Source organism: Aquarana catesbeiana, linkage group LG08 (genome assembly GCF_042186555.1).
Source record: "Aquarana catesbeiana isolate 2022-GZ linkage group LG08, ASM4218655v1, whole genome shotgun sequence".
Taxonomy (NCBI): Eukaryota; Metazoa; Chordata; class Amphibia; order Anura; family Ranidae; genus Aquarana; species Aquarana catesbeiana.
The window spans coordinates 272,257,216-272,274,621 of NC_133331.1; the positions used below are offsets into that span (position 1 = coordinate 272,257,216).

The 17,406-nt window shown below is 42.0% G+C and overlaps 1 long non-coding RNA gene across 1 annotated transcript; it reads right to left on the minus strand.

Moving 5' to 3' along the window:
- Positions 1–1,172: 1,172 nt before the first annotated feature.
- Positions 1,173–17,107, minus strand: LOC141105396 (uncharacterized). Its single transcript, XR_012235587.1, has 3 exons — positions 16,997–17,107; positions 9,379–9,461; positions 1,173–1,409 (listed from the first exon to the last, which is right to left on the minus strand). It is a non-coding gene; the product is annotated as an uncharacterized lncRNA (long non-coding RNA).
- Positions 17,108–17,406: the final 299 nt, after the last annotated feature.

Below are 17,406 nucleotides of genomic sequence, written 5' to 3' on the forward strand. Positions count from 1 at the left end.
TTGTTAAAAAAAACATATTTATGATGGCCCCAGGGTTCTTCCATAGTTTCACACATTAGGTGAAATGTGTGGGATTTTTATTGTGCTGTTTTTTAAGTTTCTGCATTCTGACACTGTTTTTTTTTTAATACTATGCTTTGCTTTAAAGAAGTCTGTTGATTTCAACTTTTGCATTGAAAAGGTTGATGGGATTGGTATTAGTGCTGTGTTTAGGATTCTTTTTAGACACGTGCAATTAATTTTGTTCCAAATTCGTTTTTCGACAAAACTGAAACAAATATTTGAATTAATGAAAACCCGTTTCACAAATTTTTCCAAAGTTCAAAAATCAAAAAATTCAGAAATTTGAAGATTTCGAAATTTGAAAATTAGAAAATGTGAAAATCGAGAAGAAAAAAAATTTGGAAACTCGAAAATTCAAAAATAAGAATGAAAATCCAGAAATTAGAAAACCAGAAAATTTTAAAATCTGAAATAATGAACTAATAATAACTATTACTAACTAATAAATTATAGATATTGGAATTTCCTTTTAAAATTGGCTTTTAGTAAATGCAACAAAAACAAATTTATCCTAAATTACAACTTATCTGAAATAAAGAATGCTGCACCAAAACAAATGGAACATAATTAATAATGAATAATAAATATTAATAATTATAGTAAAAACTTTTTATTATCATGTATTATTATTATTATTAATTTGTTACGTTCCATTTGTTTAGATGTGGCATTCGTTATTTCAGATAATTCGTAACTTCGGATAAATTTGTATCTGTTAGATTCACTAACAGCCAAATTTGAAAGGAACTTCCAATACCTACAATTTAATTGTTAGTTATTATTAGTTAGTTAGTTATTATTTCAGATTTTCAGATTTTCAAATTTTCGGGTTTTCTAATTTCTGGATTTTCATTCTTATTTTCGGATTTCTGTTCTTTCGAATTTTCTTTCTTATTTTCGGATTTTCGAATGTCCAAATTTATTTGAAATAATGAATTTCGGTCATAATGAATGACCCAAAAAACAAAAAAAACAAAAACAAATGAAACGAAAATGAACAATTTTTTTGGCAGTGCACATGTCTAGTTCTCTTAACTTGAATTATTTTATACCTAAGGGTTTTTAATACCATTATGGGTTTCATGTGTTGATTAAATAAGCATGGAGAGTTATTATACATGTGATATGTTTATTTTTTATTAGAGATTTATCATTAAGCTAAAAAATATTCCGCTTTAGATGACTTCCAATTCAAGATTTATCGTTTTCCACAAAGTGGTCTTATCCGAATAGGGATAATTGGTTGCATCCCAGGTGGTGGAATTCTCCAGGCTGTTGCTCTTTTTATGCCCTCCATTTTAACTTCCCCATTATTTTCTTCATTTCCTTCTCCATCTGCATCCCTCCTAGAAGAAGACACAGTTATCATTAAATAGAACAGCATTGATTATTACACAAAAACTGTATTTCACTGGGAACAAAAATGCATGTTTTTAGGCCATACTATTATACTATACTACAGACTATTATGCTATGATGACATAAATATTCAAAATGCATACCGCACAGCGGGATACCACAATCTTTTTTTAATTTTTTTTGTCAAATTTGTTTATTGAAGTTTAACAAATCACAAAGATAGGTTCAAAAGCAGTGATAGAAAATAACATGTCAAGGTATAATAAACAACTATTGCTCCACAATTTAACTGAAAGTAGCCTATTTTGCATAGTCTGTTTTAGGATTAGTGGTATAGATAACATTTTATAGTTTGGTCAATAGAGGCTGGATTCTATAATGGATAATAAAGATATAATAAAGCCTTAGATAATTAAAAAGTTACAACTAAAATATGCATCAGTAAAGAGTGATAAGGGATTATCACTGTTATAAAGCTTCCAGGAGCTTATATCTATGATTTTATGAAACCAAGTAGAGTATACAAAAGTATTGCTATTTGAACATAAAGGAAACAAAAAAAAAAGAAAAAAAGATAAAGGTATAATTAAAAGAAAGGTAGAAGATAGAGAGAAAAAGAAAAAGGAGAAGCGATAGGAAGAATCCCAGGGCTGAGTGTGTTAATAATCATATGGCTATAGAAGAGAGAGTTAGTATGTGAGTATAATTATCAAGGCATCAACAGGGCTTCATCAAAATTTGATGGAAGATAGTGAGTCATCCAAGGGAGCCATATACTTTTGAAGTAACTTATTTTGTCTTGAGCTATAGCTTCTATTTTGGCATGAACCATAGCTTGATTGATTCTATGCTTGGTTTCATTTAATACCAAATTGTTAGATTTCCAGGCTTTAGCTATTGTTTGTTTCTCAGCTGTAGTAATCTGTTGTAAAGGTTTGAATTGGCAGTGTGAAAGTACTGTCAGCTTTAGATTTAAGAGCGCTATCAAAGGATCTAGAGGTATAGACAATGCAAATAAGGTTGAAAGCATAAAAAATCTATATCTCCAATACCTTTTGACTACTGGACAATTCCACCAGGTATGAAGGTGAGATCCAAGATCACTACAGCGGCAAATTTTGCAATTCTGGCAGGGACTAAGTATCAGCGTGTAAGCACTTTATAATTGGTTTCTAAAGCAATTATGTTTTGTGAAGAGGATTTTGTAGTATTCCAGATGCTGTCCCATTCGGTTGCTTGCAGCGAAGATCAGCCTCCCATTTAGCTACATATGAGGGTGGATCAGAATCAAGCTTAGTAGCGAGTTGGGCATAGAGGGTCAAAATAAGTCCTTTTGCATGGGGATCATTTTTGTATATGCTTTCAAAACGTGATAATTTATCAAGTGTATATTTTCCTTGGATATGGGGTGTATTATTTTTTTTTTATTTGTAGATATCTAAATAGTTCTGAGTTTGGAAGTCCATGTCTTTCACATAAGTCAGGGAACAGTATAAGGGAAGTCAAGGATATCAGATCATGTAGTCCAGTTAATTTAGAAGTGGTCCAGGCTTTAAAGAAATTAGGAAAGGTCCAGGCAGGGTAGAAAAGGGGATTTTTAATGAACAATAAAAGTGGAATATGTGGAGATTGTAGGCCGTTTGTTGATTCGAATCTTTTCCAAATAGTAAGAGAATGTTTGGTAACAGGATTAGTGATTGTTTTATTATCAGAAGATTGCAGCCATAATAGATTAGAAATAGATAGCGGAAAAGGGTTTGTACCCCCCAAAAAAATTATGGGACTTTAATTTGACAAAGACACTAGAGATTTCGTAAAAAATTAGTTGTATTTTACTACATAAAGACAAAAAGACTCTGCTTAAAAAATCATCTACAGGTGATGGTCAATAAAACAAACACTGACAAAAGACAATTACATACATAACAATGTCTAGTACCCATAATATGTTGATACATATACAGAGTGGTATTGCTCCAATGTCAGGTAGTAACTTTCCGCTGTCCAATACAGTACTGTTCTATCAGTACCCAACACGTTTCAGGTTCAAAGTCCTTTCATCAGGGGTAATTATATAGGAGGATTATTATTCTGCATCAGATAGGTGGCATCATGATCAAGAACCAAAAAATGGTGGTATTATAGCGAGGCTACGCAAATATATTATTATCAGTAGATGACAAGTATAGAGGTTTTGTATAACCTAGTCCCTTGAAGTAATTTTCACCCAGTGGGGTGCAATCAGATCAGTTGGTCCTTCCGAAGTTTTTGATAAAATACAGACAAGCAGCTTGTACTTTTGAAATTAAGATTATCACAATGTATGCAACTAGGGGATTTTTAAATTAAATCCTGCATTGAATAATGCTGTTGCAAGATGATAACCACTGGCATCCATTCAGGCTGTATAGCGGGGGGTCCGTAGAGTATGTCCACACTGGCATGGCTTGCCATTTAAAGTATAATTACTTTTGGCATAATCAAGCTTATTATAAACAGATTATGGGTATCACCATGGGAGCCAAATTTGCACCAAGTGTGGCTAATGCCTTTATGGCACAATGGGAAGAGAGTATGGTATATACCAACTCCCCGACTGAATTGACCTGTTAGAAAAGGTACATTGATGACTTGATCATCATATGGAATGGAAGTAAAGACACGTTGGAGAATTTTTTGGGTAGATTAAACAACAACGTTAAAAATATTAAACTCATGTGTAACATCAGTGATAAACAGGTCAGTTTTTTGGACCTTGATATCACGCTAGTAGGGAATCAACTAACTACCAAAACAGATTTAAAAAAAAAAAACAATGCCAATAGTTATCTCCCTATCAACAGTTGTCATTTCAACCATGGCTTTTTAATATCCCAAAAGGCCTACTTGTAAGGATCAGGAAAAATTGCACGAATGAAAATTATTTTATGACTCAAGCAACATTTATAGGCAATAGGTTTAAGGATAAAGGCTACACCAATGGATTCATACAAAATCAGATTGATATTGTCAAGAATTTGGATAGAACAGCAATGTTATAAAATAAAAATAACCATCAACAAACATTTGAAGCTCCTTTTTTAGTTTTGGATTATAACATCCAATGTAGAGAAATAGAAAAACTAGTAAAAAGACATTGGCGTATATTGAAGAGTGACAGACACCTCAATAGTATTCTCCCGGATAAACCAAATATAGTATATAACAGAGCACCAGAGAGAGAGAGATATTATTGTGAAGAACGTTATTGAACCACCCACAATTAGGGGTTACACTTTCTTCACTGGAAAAAGATTTTATCCCTGTAAATATTGTTTCGCTTGTCAACATTTTAAGAAGCCACAATTGAAATGCATAGATTTTATATCTATTTATACTGGACAAAATTACCCCATTAAAGATTTTATCAGCTGCCATACTGAGGGTGTAGTATACGTTCTTCAATGTAGCTGTAATTTACAGTATGTTGGAAGGACGCAGAGGCCCCTTATGGTCAGGATTAGGGAATATGTCCAAAACATTTTAAAAGGCTTTCCGAAACATAATGTATCTAGACATTTCGCACAGGTACACAACAATGACCCCAGACATTTACAGTTTGGGGCATTGAGAGTAGGGATGGGCCAAACGGACCCCTGTTCGGTTTGCACCAAACTTTCGAACACCACGAAAGTTCGGACCCGAATAACGAACCCCATTAGTCAATAGGACCCGAACATCAAAAATCCAAAGTACCCATTTTGAAGGCTTACATGCAAGTAATTGGGCATACAATGGTTATAGGGGTCCGGGTCCTGCCCTGGGGGATATGTATCAATTTAAAAAAAAGTTTGTAAAAAACGTCATTTTTAAATGAGCAGTGATTTTTTTATTTTGAAAGTGAAAGCAAAACAATGAAAAATTCCTTCCAATATAGGCCCTGTGGGGTCCCCTTAGTCTACCTGTAAAGTGGCAGATCTGTACCATGTCTAGAATCTGCTGCAGCATTAATTGCATTTATAAAGCCAAAAAAATGAAATTTTCCCTGCCTGTCTTGCCCAACAATGCCAGAACATCCCCTTCTACGTGATGGTAGAGACATGGAACGGCCTTCCGTGAAAAGTAGTGGGAAACTGCCATTGTGGTACAGCACATTGTGCAAATTCATGGAAGGGGGCAGTATCAACCAGGCTGAAAGACAGAAGTTGGAGAGCCAACAGCTTTGACAAGCTTGCATTCAGACGCTGGGCATGTGGGTGGCAGGGACTGTATTTTTTTTCCAGGTGCAGCAGATGGGGCAGAGAAATTTTCCGGGTACAGTCTACAACTGGTGGTGTGCTGCTGGCAGATGTGCTGTTAGGATCTGGGACACCCTGTGCTATACCATCATCCCTGTCAGTGGAATCAGCTGAAAGGTAATGACTCGGTATCGCAGGGGCAGATTGAAGTGGGTAAGGAGGAGGAGGGACAGATTTGTGTCCCTTTTGTGTGGCTTTTAGGTGCTCTTGTCAACGGGCTGAGTGGTTGGACGTTAAATGCCTTGTTAGGCATGTGGTACCCAAATGGTTGGTGTTTTTGCCATGTTTGATGTGCCTGAGACACAGTTTGCAGATAGCAACAGTGCAATCTGCTGCAGATGTGCTGAGCTTTGGGCAGTGGGCCGGGAGATAACAGCTGCAGAATGTGATGGAATAGAGTGGCTGCTCTCTACTCTTTCTTGATGTCGGCCTCCTTGGGGTTGTGCCGCCTCACCTCCAGTTTCCTCCTCTGCTCTATCTGGCACCCAAGTCACATCAGTGACCTCATCATCATCATCATCGTCATCAACTCCGTCTCCTCCATCTTCATCATTACCATTGTAGACAACTTGGCAATACGCTGTGGCTTGGGGAACATGAATGCCAATTTGTCTACCAGTGTTTCTCTCTCTCTCTAGGCTCATGTTCCTGTCATCCTCAACCTCAGAACCAACATCTGAATCCAGTAATGGCTGGGCATCATGAAGGAAAAAGTGGTCAAATAACTCAGCTGACTCCTCAATGGCTGATGTTGGGGCTATGGCAGGAATAGATGTGGACAAGGAGGCAGGTTTATCCACTCTGGCAACTGCTGGGAACTGCACACTTGTCTCTGCTTATGTGACAGAGGATGAGGAGCATGAGGAAGGTTTAGTAAGCCAGTCCACCACCTCCTCTGCATGCTGTGGCTGGATAGCACAGGCAAACTCACTAAACAGAGGAAATGATGCCCTGCCTAAGGACTGACCACCATGTCCACCATTGCCTGTGAACACATTTGTTGCTGCAGTGCCAAGGGAACGTCTGCCTCTCTTTGTTTCTGCTCCCAGACATTATTGGGAGGGAGGGTGCTTATACGCAAATGTAAAGCAGGAGCTGAATTCTGTATGTTGATGCACTTTAATCAATGTAAAGAGGTGTTTGGTGCACTTTAATTTGAGTACTCACAGTACACAGACACACTCCATGGATACATTATAATATACTGCAATATAATGCACCAAACATACAGTGACATACATACATCTCAATTTCTCTTACGGTTATTGTATCAGTACTTGACTTGTACGATTCCATTGTCTATATATATGCTCATATACTGTACTTCATGTAAAATCAATAAAAAAAAATATTTGAAGTAAACTGGAAGTAACGCACACAGAACTATATGGCGTTAAACTGACAGTAACGCACCCAGAACTATATGGAGTTAAACTGGCAGTAACGCACACAGAACTATATGGAGTTAAACTGGCAGTAACGCACGCAAAACTATATGGCGTTAAACTGGCAGTAATGTACACAGAACTATATGGCGTTAAATTGGCAGTAACACACACAGAAGTAAATGGCGTTAAACTGGCAGTAATGCACATAGAACTATATGGCGTTAAACTGGCAGTAACGCACACCAAAGTAAATGGCATTAAACTAGCAGTAACGCACCCCAAAGTAAATGGTATTAAACTGGCAGTAACACACACCGAAGCAAATTGCGTTAAACTGGCAGTAACGCACAAAACTATATGGCGTTAAACTGGCAGTAATGCACATAGAACTATATGGCGTTAAACTGGCAGTAACACAAACAGAAGTAAATGGCGTTAAACTGGCAGTAACGCACAGAACTATATGGCGTTAAACTGGCAGTAAGGCACAAAGAAGCAAATGGCGTTAACTACAGGAGTGTGCTCGAGGAAGAGCTGCAATGCCAGCTACAGGAATCTGAAAGGGGACTGTTGCCATGACTCTTCTCCTTAATGGCCTGACTGTACCCTGTCTTTGGTGAGATGTGGTGCTATTCATTGTGAATGGTACCTGAACACACTTGCAATGGATATGCTTTATAGCACAATGAGCAGCAATCAACTAACTTGCATGCACCATTTTTTGCCACTATACACTAAGCTGTAATGCAAGTCTGTTGAAAAGTGTATTATGGTTATACTGTATCTATGAATGGCATTGCATTGCATTAATGCAAATAATTGTTGCCATCATTGTGGTAAAGTGTGTGATAATGCAATGACTTCATGAGCACAGTCTATAACTGTGATGCACCTGTATGATGGAACCTTTGGCTGCAGAAGCATGTGGAAAGGTACATTATGCATCACTAAATTTGACTGGTATTAGATTGTTACAGCCCCTGTACAGCAAAGCTTAGAAGAGGAGAAGCAGCACAAGGAGCATATTTATAGGGGACGAGAACAGAGTGACAGAGATGAGCTGATCAGTGTGCTGCTTATCCTTTCACTGTTCGGTCACAGGCTGGGGAGGGGCAAGACCTGAAACCTAACTGCAGCAGATAGAAATGAGGTCTCCTTGCACTGGATTGTGCTGTGTGGCAGAGCTGTGCAAATCCCACGACTGAATAAGCAGAATTAAAAATGATTTGGTGGGCAAAACAATGCATATACATAGTTAAATAGTTGCATAGTTAGTCAGGTTGAAAAAATACAAAAAAGTCCATATAGTTCAACCATAAAAAAAAAAAAAAAAAAAAATAATACAATCCCATATACCCAATTCTATACCCACAGTTGATCCAGAGGAAGGCAACCCCCCCCCCCCCCCCCCCCAGAAAAGCAGGATCCAATTTGCTACAGCAGGGGAAAAAATCCTTCTTGATCCCAGAGAGGAAATCAGATTTTCCCTAGATCAACTTTACCTATAAATGTTAGCACTGAGTCATATTATGTACATTTAGGAAAGAATTCAGGCCTTTCTTAAAGCAATCTACTGAGTTGGCCAGAACCACCTCTGGAGGAAGTCTATTCCACTTTTTCACTGCTCTTGTGAAGAAACCTTTCCATATTTGGAGATGAAATCTCTTTTCCTCTAGACATAAAAAGTACCCCCTTGTTCTCGGTGTTGACCATAAAGTGAATAACTCAACACCAAGTTCACTATATGGGGCCCTTATATATTTGTACATGTTGATCATATGCCCCCTTAATCTCCTCTTCTCAAGAGTGAATAGATTCAGTTCCTCTAATCTTTCCTCATAGCTGAGCTCCTCCATGCCCCTTATCAGTTTGGTTGCTCTTCTTTGCACTTTCTCCAGTTCCCTGATATCCTTTTTGAGAACTGGTGCCCAGTATATACATGTATATTCCCCCTATATTAATTTTATTTATACTCTTGGCACTGGCCGCACACAAATATGCCGGCTTTTGGTGCCTGGGTACTGGCACTGAGTGGACGCATATTTGCGTGAATTAGGGTCAATAGAGCTGTGCCGGGAGAGCACGGCCTGAGCGCTCCCACCACAGTTACCAACGCCTAACTGAAAGCTCCTGATCGCTACTTGCGCTCGTGAGTTTCCCAATCATGTGACTGCCGTAACAGTCAATCAGATGATCTTAAACCTTGCCCCACCTCCCTACATCCTAAACCTCTTAAAGACCCGGGAGGCTCAGGCACTAAAAGCTTAAAGAAAATTCTTATTCATGCTTACTTTCTATAACAGGGAGATGAGAAGGCCACCCCAAGAAAGAAAAGGAGTAACAGGAATTTCTTCAAGGTGAACATCTTTGGGCTCTGGATTCATGGAACAAAAAAGACAACATTGAAAACATGACTTAAAATAGCACAAGGCCTCCTAATGTTAGGTACACATAACAATAAAATACAGTAAAAGGTGCAATGTTTGCTTGCTCTAAACCATCACAAAAGATCCAGTACACCTGACACCCATTCTGGGCAGGTTAAGTGTTGTTTAATTACATGGATTTGCTTGATGCTTTCCAGACCTTACTTGTTCTGGTTTCTCATGGATAAAACAATGATTAAGGGGCCCTGATCTATTGTGTTCCTCAGTCCTTCAAAAGGAAGATCACAGAAGGTTCTTAGATGTCATTGGAGCTGGTTCACAAGAACCAAAGTTCAAACCTCCATTGTTTATGGTTTCCAGGGATGTCTACCTTAAATGGAGATGTTTGTTGCATCACCTGTACTACTCACGCTAGTCCTCACTCAATCATTGCTAAAGGATGTTGGCTATTGTAAAAAAATGCAAAGGATGTTAGATTGAAAATATTTTTTTTTTATTTATTTACTAACTATACTAATGGTTTCTAGAGGGTTTTTCTTGTATGAGTGAGAAGAGTCCCCAAATAATGGTCTCTGTGATTTAATTTGTTCCAGGTTTGGAGAGAAGGTGAATGAGGCTTTTGGAATTATGTGAAAATAATTAATCATTATAAGTAATATAACTTATGAATGCTAGCTTTCTACTGTATTATTTCCTAATAAAGATAAGATATTTAGGAATTGGAGTTTAACAAAAGTTTTACCAAAATTGAAAAAAACAAAAAGGCACCACAATCCTTCTTTCAGGACACAAAATAAAACTTTGACTGATTCACTTCATAATGTTTTTAACAAGCTTACAATTAGGATTGAGAAATATGTACAATATCTGGTTTGTTTCTACGTTAGACACTTTTGGAATCAATTAGAATTTTAACATTCAATCGGCGGCTCTCCCTGTCAGAGGGGGGTCTGCTATGATAATCAGGAAATTGATTATCAGTGCAGCTCCCATCAGAGGTACCCATCAGCTGCCAATCACTGCCCATCAGCTGCCAGCCTGTGCCCCATAAAGAACACCTGTCAGCAGGGCCAGATTTCCCACAAGGCCAACAAGGCCAGGCCTCAGGGCTGCGGCAACTTCTCACCCCCCGCACTAACATAGCCCCCACAAAGTTTCTTAGTCCTGGAGAGCAGGGGCGGGCTGGGCCGGGGGCGTGTGACTGTGTTATACAGTACTAGCCACCGACTGGCTGGCTGCTGCTGCACTGCACTCTGGAAGTTGTAGTCTGGCCACACTGAAGTTCCTGGCGGTGGGAGGAATTCAGCAGCACAGCAGACTACAACTCCCACCTCCCAGGAGCCTCAGAGGCAGCTGGCACATCACACGTGACCTGAGCAGTTGTGGGCTAAGACCGGGCGCTGGCTTGAGGAGTGGCAGAGAAGAGAAGAAGTGACTGAGATTTGTCACCTCCTCCGAAGAGGCCGTACAAGGAGAGTAAGTACCTAGCTGTAACACAGACCCAGACCCTGACACACCCCCAGCTGACCCCCCATATTCCATGGGCACTGATCAGGCTGTACTGATGATGGGCACTGTCTGCACTGGTAAGGCTGCACTGATCAGGCTGTACTGATGATGGGCACTGTCTGCACTGGTGAAGCGGCACTAATCAGGCTGTACTGATGAAGGGCACTGTCTGCACTGGTGAGGCGGCACTGATCAGGCTGTACTGATGAAGGGCACTGTCTGCACTGGTGAGGCTGCACTGATCAGGCTGTACTGATGATGGGCACTGTCTGCACTGGTGAAGCGGCACTGATCAGGCTGTACTGATGAAGGGCACTGTCTGCACTGGTGAGGCAGCACTGATCAGGCTGTACTGATGATGGGAACTGTCTGCACTGGTGAAGCGGCACTGATCAGGCTGTACTGATGATGGGCACTGTCTGCACTTGTGAGGAGGCACTGATCAGGCTGCACTGATGATGGGCACTGGTGAGGCGGCACTGATTAGGCTACACTTATAGGCACTGTCTGCATGGGTGAGGCGGCATTGATCACATGGCACTGATGAGCACTGTCTGCAATGGTGAGGTGGCACTGATCAGGCTGCACTGATGGGCACTGTCTGCACTGGGGAGGCGGCACTGATCAGGCTGCACTGATGATGGGCACTGTCTGCACTGGGGAGGCGGCATGGATGGGCACTGATCAGGCTGCACTTATGAGCACTGTCTGCATTAGTGAGGCTGCACTGATGGACACTGATCAGGCTGCACTGATGGACACTGCACGGTCGTGTGATTTTGTACCCAAACAAATTTGACGTCTTTTTTTTCCCCACAAATGGAGCTCTCTTTTGGTAGTATTTGGTCATGGTTTTTATTTTTTGCACTACAAACAAAAAAGGAGCAAAATTTTGAAAAAAACAACCAATTCTTTTAACTTTTTGCTATAATAAATATCCCAAAAAAATATATATTTCTTCATCAGTCTAGGCCAATATGTATTTTTTTACATATTTTTGGTAAAAAAAAAAAAAGTTATAGCGTCTGCATCTACAAAATAGGGAATAGATTTATGACATTTTTATTATTTTTATTTTTTTCTAGTAATGGCAGTGATCAGCGATTTTTAGCCGGACTGCGACATTGCGGCGGACAGATTGGACACTTGACACTTTTTTGGGACCATTGACATTTATACAGTGATCAGAGCTAAAAATACCCACTGATTACTGTATAAATGTCACTGGCAGGAAACGGGGTAACACTAGGGGGTGATCTAGGGGTTAAATGTTCCATAGGGAGGTGTTTCTAACTGTGGGGGCAGTGTAGTGACTGGGAGTAGAGAGAGATTGATGTTCCTGATCACTAGGAACAGCAGATCTCTCTCTCTAATTCCCCTGTCAGAACGGGGATGTCTGTTTACATTGATAGATCCCCGTTCTGTCTCTCTCAGGAGCGATCTCAGGTCGCTGGCGGATATCGCGGCTGCTGGCCACGCGCATCGGCTCCAGCGTCATGCCGTGGGTGCCGGGGAGCTAACCTGTTGCCGTATAATGACGGCAGCTGATCGGCAAGGTGTTAATGGGCCACTTGACTGGACTTGCCCCCCCAGCCTAAGGCTGCCAGCTCTCCCCTGCTCCGAACTGACAATGCTTCTGAGATGAAGATAGTGTGTTCCTTGCTTCTGGGCTCAAGGAGGAGAAAAGGAATCCACCAGCCGACAAGATGAGATCCAGGGCGAGGGCGAGGAAACTGACCAAAAGTAGGTTTCTTTTCTTTCCTTACAGCCCCCCCCGGCAGGCAGCACAGCCTCCCCCAGAACTGATCCCTTCTGGCAGCAAGGCTGCACCTTCTTCCCCCCTCTGCCTAGGCAGGCAAGGCTTGCAAAAAAAGGGATACAGTATGTGCTTCTATTTTCCTGACCTCCAGAGGAAGCTTCCCAGGCAAAGCAGTGAGCTGTGTGCCCTGTGCCAGTCCCTGTGGAGCACCAGGTAGCTCCCCTGCACCATCCCTGGCACCCACAAAAAGCCCAATCCGTGCAAAAACAAAACTTAGCTAAGCCATAGGAACTTTTTTTTTTTTCTCTTGTGACACAAGCCCAGAGCTCACTACTGCCCATCCACTCCTGCCTCCATTTTCATGCATTTTTCTGCCATCATTTGCTGCTAATCGCCAGATCTAGGCTGCAGAATTTGGGCAGGAGGAGGGAGAGGGGGGAGCTGGGGGGGTGCAGGAGTTTTTTTGTGTGTGTGTGTTGCAATTTATGTAATGCTTTGCACCCTTTGAAATACCTTCATGTGTTGCTTTTGGGTTTTGTTTTGCATTCTATGCAACGTTGTGCAGTGTCGTTTGTAGCATAGTTGCCAACAGTCCCAATTTTCCCGGGACAATCCCGATTTTGGGACCCTCGTCCTGATTGGAGGCTGTCCCGAATCTGGATTTTCCATAAGGAAAATCGGGAATGTTGTTTTTTTTATTTTTGGAGCAGCTGGCTCCAGCAAAATGGCGGCCGGCGCCGCCGCTCGATCTTCCCCCTAGTGTTCAGTTAGTGGAGAGAGGAAGGGGGCTCGATCTGTGCAACCAATGAATCGGCTTCTTTAGCTGCACGGCTCCTCCCCTCTCTACTGAAGACACGGCGCCGCCGTGTCTTGCCGAAAAGTTCCCCAGCTCGGCTATTTCTGCCGGCTCATACTGCGTAAGTGCTGCGCCTGTGCAGTACAGGGGGTCCTTACTTGCCAAGGGGAACTTTCTTGGCAGAACACCGGCCGCTCCTGAACGAGGGGAGGGTCTGCACTGAGGAGGGGGGGCTGCACTGAGGGGGGCTGCACTAATTGAGGGGGGTCTGCACTAATAGTGGGGGGGTCTGCACTAATAGAGGGGGGCTGCACTGAGGGGGGCTGCACTAATTGAGGGGGGGTCTGCACTAATAGAGGGGGGCTGCACTAATAGTGGGGGGGTCTGCACTAATAGAGGGGGGCTGCACTGAGGGGGGCTGCACTAATTGAGGGGGGTCTGCACTAATAGAGGGGGGGCTGCACTGAGGGGGGTCTGCACTAATAGAGGGGGGCTGCACTAATTGAGGGGGGGCAGCACCAATAGAGGGGGGCTGCACTGAGGGGGGTCTGCACTAATAGAGGGGGACTGCACTGAGGGGGGCTGCACTAATTGAGGAGGGTCTGCACTAATAGAGGGGGGCTGCACTGAGGGGGTCTGCACTAATAGAGGGGGGCTGCACTGAGGGGGGTCTGCACAAATAGAGGGGGGCTGCACTGAGGGGAGGTCTGCACTAATAGAGGGGGGCTGCACGGAGGGGTGTCTGCACTAATAGAGGCGGGGGGTCTGCACTTATAGAGGGGGGTCTGCACTGATGGAGGGTGTCTGCACTGAGGGGGTCTGCATTGAGGGGGTCTGCACTGATGGAGGGGAGTCTGCACTGAGGGGGTCTATACTGACTCTGCTGGGGGCACCTGATGCGAGGACAGACTCTGCCGGGGGCACGTGATGCGAGGACAGACTCTGCTGAGAGCACCTGATGCAAGGGCAGACTCTGCTGGTGGCAGGCGACGTGGCTATTGACACGCTCAGGGATCCCACTGATTCGGCATTATGGTGAGTTGAATGATTTAATTTTATATTACAATGTAATAATAGAAATAATGCGCTTCAATCATCCTGACACCATAACAACCATGGTGCCGGGATGATTGAAGTGTTAACACCAGGTGTTTGGAGTATCTTTATCTGCTGATTGTTAAACTTTCTAGAATACACATATTTTTATTGTGTAGGATCTGGGGCTGCTGTCCCGTCATTCCCCTCTCCCCCTTTCCCTCTCCCCCTTTCCCTCTCCATCCCTCATTCATCTCAGACTCTAACCACACCCTCTTGAGCCACGCCGATTTAAGCCACACCCACTATTTCACGTAAGCCACGCTTTGCGCGCCGCATTTGTATTTTTTTGCTAAGCCACGCCTACAAACGAATGCCCCCACCCCCTAATTATTGTACGGCTCCGCCTACAGACAAAAAAGTGTCCCACATATTTTTTTTTGCAATGTTGGCAACTATGTTGTAGGTGCATTGTGTTGGAGATTTTATTTTTATTTTTTTACTTTTTTTTTACTTTTTGTTATTAGGCATTGGAATGTCATAGTGCTGTAGACTGTCAGCCCAGCTGTTTTGTGGAGTGTGACAATAGGGGCACAGATCAGGGCTGTCAGTGTGTTTGTGGCTTTGTACAAAACAGCTGGACTGTCCTTTAATGCTGCCTGGGATCTGATTTCTATTATTATCATTATTATTTATCATAAAAAATGCAGTACTGGTTAGGATTTGCACTGTGCACTGTATTATGCTATGCTGATGACACGCAAATCTATTTCTTCACCCCTCAACTCACTCCACCAGTCTCTTCATGCATCACTAACTTACTAACCGACATATATGTATGGATGTCACACCACTTCCTCAAACTCAACTTGTCCAAAACTGATCTTATAATATTTCCTCCCCCACGTGCCTCTTCCCCTGACTTCTCTGTCAAGAGCAATGGCACAACCATCCACCCGTCCCCACATGTCAGGGTGCTAGGTGTTATCCTGGATTCTGAACTCTCCTTTCAGCCCCACATCCAATCACTTTCCTAAGCTTGCCGCCTCAACCTCCGCAACGTCTCTAAACTACGTCCCTTTCTAACCAGTGAAACCACAAAGCTCCTGATTCACTCCCTGGTTATCTCTCGCCTTGACTACTGCAACTCACTCCTCATTGGCTTACCTTTAAACAGACTATCCCCCTGCAGTCCATCAAGAATGCCTGACTTATCCACCTTACAAACCGCTCAGTGTCTGCTACCCCTCTCTGCCAATCCCTCCATTGGCTGCCACTCGCCCAACAAATTAAATTCAAAATACTAACAATAAGTTACAAAGCCATCCACAACTGTGCCCCCAGCTACATCACTAACCTAGTCTCAAAATACCAACCTAATTGGCATCTCCGTTCATCCCAAGACCTCCTGCTCTCTAGCTCCCTCATCACCTCCTCCCATATCCGCCTCCAGGACTTCTCCTGAGCCTCGCCCATCCTCTGGAATTCCCTACCCCAATCTGTCAGACTGTCTCCAAATTTATCCACTTTTAGGCGATCCCTGAAAACTTTCCTCTTCAGAGAAGCCTATCCTGCCTCCATCTAATAACTGCACGATTTTCTCCATTAGCTCATCCCCCACAGCTATTACCCTTTTGTATAACTTGACCCTCCCTCCTAGATTGTAAGCTCTAACGAGCAGGGCCCTCTGATTCCTCCTGTATTGAATTGTATTGTACTTGTATTGTCTGCCCTAATGTTGTAAAGCACTGCGTAAACTGTCGGCGCTATATAAATCCTGTATAATAATAATAATAATAATAATTATTATTATTATTATTATTATAGGCATTTTCCGCATTATAGTATTTGCAGTCTGTACAATTAAAGCCAGTTATTTCCAGTGTTCTTGTGTGTGGAGGTATGTTTTTAACTGGTCTATTGTAGCAGTCATCGATAAAGGATGAGAATGGTGGTGTGTGTGTGGGGGGGGGGCCGTATTGAAGGTCCCGGCCTTGGGGCGGCAAAGGGAGTAAATCTGGGCCTGCCTGTCAGTGCCCATAAAAGTGCCAATCAGTGCCCCATCAGTAATGCCTGTCAGTAGCTCCTCATCAGTGCTACCTTTCCAGTGCCATCTATCAGTGCCTATCAGTGCCCATCAGTGCCACCTATCAGTGTCGTCAGTGCCACTTATCGGTGCCCATCATTTGTTTTTCTTTCAAAAATGTTGGTCTTTTTAAATTTGTTTACCAAAAAATAAAAACCCCAGTGGTGATCAAATACCACCAAAAGAAAGCTGTATTTGTGGGAAGAAAATTATAAAAAATGTAGTTTGGGCACAGTGTTGTATGACCGCGCAATTGTCATTCAAAGCAAGGCAGGAAGGGGCGAAAGCCCGATATTGAAGTGGTTAATAGTAAAATAATTATCCAGCATCTACTTACCGGATAGTTCAGTTGGTGCTGAGAATGTAGATAGCTGGAACACTTTGGTGAATGTCTATACTACGAAGAACGGGGTTGGCTTATATAATCAAAGAAAAACAAGTTGAGTACACAGAAATTCTAAATAAAGTTTGTATTAAAAGTCACATTTTTCTTAGGAACACATACCTGATATCTAATGTATTTATTAAAATATTTACCTACTTCATGTGGGAAAAATATTATCACCCACTAAGCATCCCAAATATCTCCTGATCTGCTATTGAGTTTTAATATATAATAAGTTTAAGTGGAATTCCAGCCCAAATCTTTGTATTGTTTTATATAGCATGGAGCCATTCAGGGCAGTTATTTACTTCTGTTTAAGTGTTTGGTCAGTTTTGTCTAAAATAGAGAGAGCAGACATCCCC